Genomic DNA, 2,981 nt, shown 5'->3' on the forward strand with positions numbered 1-2,981 from the left:
GGTATGCTGCAGTCCATGTGGTTGTAAAGATTTGGACATGACTGACCTAAAGGCAATGCCAAAGAATGCTCAAACTACTGAACAATTGCACTCATCTCACACGCTAGTAAAGTCATGCTCAAAATTCTCCAAGCCAGGCTTCAGCAAAATGTGAACCGTGAACTTCCTGATGTTCAAGCTGGTTTTAGAAAAGGCAGAGGAACCAGAGATCAAATTGCCAACATCCGCTGGATCATGGAAAAAGCAAGAGAGTTCCAGAAAATCATCTCTTTCTGCTTTATTGACTATGTCAAAGCCTTTCACTATGTGGATCACAATAAACTGTGGAAAATTCTGAAAGAGATGGGAATACTAGACCACCTGATCTGCCTCTTGAGAAATTTGTGTGCAGGTCAGGAAGCAACAGTTAGAACTGGACATGGAACAACAGACTGGTTCCAAATAGGAAAAGGAGTACGTCTAGGCTGTATATTATCACCCTGTTTATTTAACTTCTATACAGAGTACATCATGAGAAATGCTGGACTGGAAGAAACACAAACTGGAATCAAGATTTCCAGGAGAAATATCAATAACCTCAGATATGCAGATGACAACACCCTTATGGCAGAAAGTAAAGAAAAACTCAAAAGCCTCTTGATGAAAGTGGAAGTGGAGAGTGAAAAAGTTGGCTTAAAGCTCAGCATTCAGAAAACAAAGATCATGGCATCCAGTCCCACCACTTCATGGGAAATAGATGGGGAAACAGTGGAAACAATGTCAGACTTTATTTTTCTGGGCTCCAAAATCACTACAGATGGTGACTGCAGCCATGAAATTAAAAGACGCTTACTCCTTGGAAGGAAAGTTATGACCAACCTAGATAGCGTATTCAAAAGCAGAGACATTACTTTGCCAACAAAGGTTCATCTAGTCAAGGCTATGGTTTTTCCTGTGGTCATGTATGGATGTGAGAGTTGGGCTGTGAAGAAGGCTGAGCGCCAAAGAATTGATGCTTTTGAACTGCGGTGTTGGAGAAGACTTGAGAGTCCCTTGGACTGCAAGGAGATCCAACCAGTCCATTCTGAAGGAGATCAGCCCTGGGATTTCTTTGGAAGGAATGATGCTAAAGCTGAAACTCCAGTACTTGGGCCACCTCATGTGAAGAGTTGACTCATTGGAAAAGACTCTGATGCTGGGAGGGATTGGGGGCAAGAGGAGAAGGGGACGACAGAGGATGAGATGGCTGGATGGCATCACTGACTCAATGGATGCGAGTCTGAGTGAACTCCGGGAGTTGGTGATGGACAGGGAGGCCTGGTGTGCTACAATTCATGGGGTCGCAAAGAGTCGGACGTGACTGAGCGACTGATCTGATCTGATCTGAGCAACTGAGCAGCAACAAATTTATACCATAAACATTGGCAAACAGCACATCAGCGATTGTTTGTCTAGAGAGCTAGTTAACCACCACATTGCTGTACAGATCTGTATATTTGCCAGAAGTCATTACATTTATATGGTTTAAAATTTTGGACACTTCAATTTACATGTATTTTACTTAATACAAATAATAATAGAATGTTTTCTTCCATTTCAATTACAGTCTTTTGGGACCTTTTAGACACCTTAACCCAAGTCATTGCCATTCCAGACAGTGCCTCTAAATTCATAAAAGGGAAACATATTTGCCTGCAGGGCATGCAGGTAAAATAATCATAAGTGTACAAATCCTTTTGGATGTAATCTATGGGACATTTATCTCAAACTGTTTCTCCTCCTCATGGCCCCTGGACTTTTTCTTTCATGGCTGTGATGACATGGCCCTATGCCATGTGGAACAAATTCTTAGCCTTCCTGATAGACACCAGTAACTCTTCTTCCTCAGGCAAGATGGTAAATGTCCTCTAGTACCAAGTTAAATAAAGCACTGAAGGTCAACACTCTGTCATTAACAATGTGCTTGACACTGGAGATATTAAGCCAAAACCTTCCCTTTCAAAAGCCCCTTTAGGTCAAAACCTAAGCCAACCACTAATGAATGGCACCTCCCCATTGACTATCAGAAACTCAATACTCTGATTCCCCCTGATTAAGACTCTAATTCCTGATACTGCAGAATTGTTTGAGGCCATAACAGTGGTTCAAGAAATGACCTTAACCTAGTTAACATGTTCTGTTCTGTTTCCATTATGGGGAAAATCCAAGTCCACTTTTCTTTCACTCTGGACAAAGCTTAATATACATATACACAGCTCCTGGTGGGTATTTAAACAGTTCTGTAATTGCAGAACTCTGATGCCAGTATTTAAATCCCTTACAAGTGGGAAATGTCATTTTTGGTATCATGTTGATACTGAGGGTCCCTATGAGGAAGCAGTATGGATGGATGTGTATAACCTCACATATTACCTACACCAGTACAGCTGGACAATCCATCCCTCACAATATCCAGGGTTCAGCATCATTGTCAAGGTTCTGTCCATGATTTTGTTCTCTGTGAGCTGGAAAATTTCCCAGTCAAAACCTGTGACTCACCATTAAACAAGTTACATACAGAAACAGGACAGCACATCCCAGGTAATTTCATGTTCTAGAGGCAACACATCCATTACTGTCACTAATTTCACACTGTAGATATATGAGCCTTCCACCTGCACCTTGGGCAAAGCCCTAATAGTGTGATTTGGAAATCAGCCCACAGGAAGGCTCCCAAGCTTTACCTGTAGTTCCACTTGACTCCACATTCCAAATCGGGTCCTTGGCCACCCCTGACCATAACTCCTGGGGTCTCTGGACCAAATGTTACTGGGTTCCAGTGGATCCTTTGCACTGAGTTGCAAACACCAATTAAGTGAAACCACGTTCTGGATACCAGAGCAGAAAGTTTATTCATTGACCAAGGAATAGGGAAAAGAGAGCTTGTTCTTTAAGAACATCTCCTTCCCGGGAGTGTTCCCAGGGAGTAAAGAAATTTAAGGATAGGAGGCAGGTGTATCACC

Source organism: Bos indicus x Bos taurus, chromosome 21 (genome assembly GCF_003369695.1).
Source record: "Bos indicus x Bos taurus breed Angus x Brahman F1 hybrid chromosome 21, Bos_hybrid_MaternalHap_v2.0, whole genome shotgun sequence".
NCBI classification, from domain to species: Eukaryota; Metazoa; Chordata; class Mammalia; order Artiodactyla; family Bovidae; genus Bos; species Bos indicus x Bos taurus.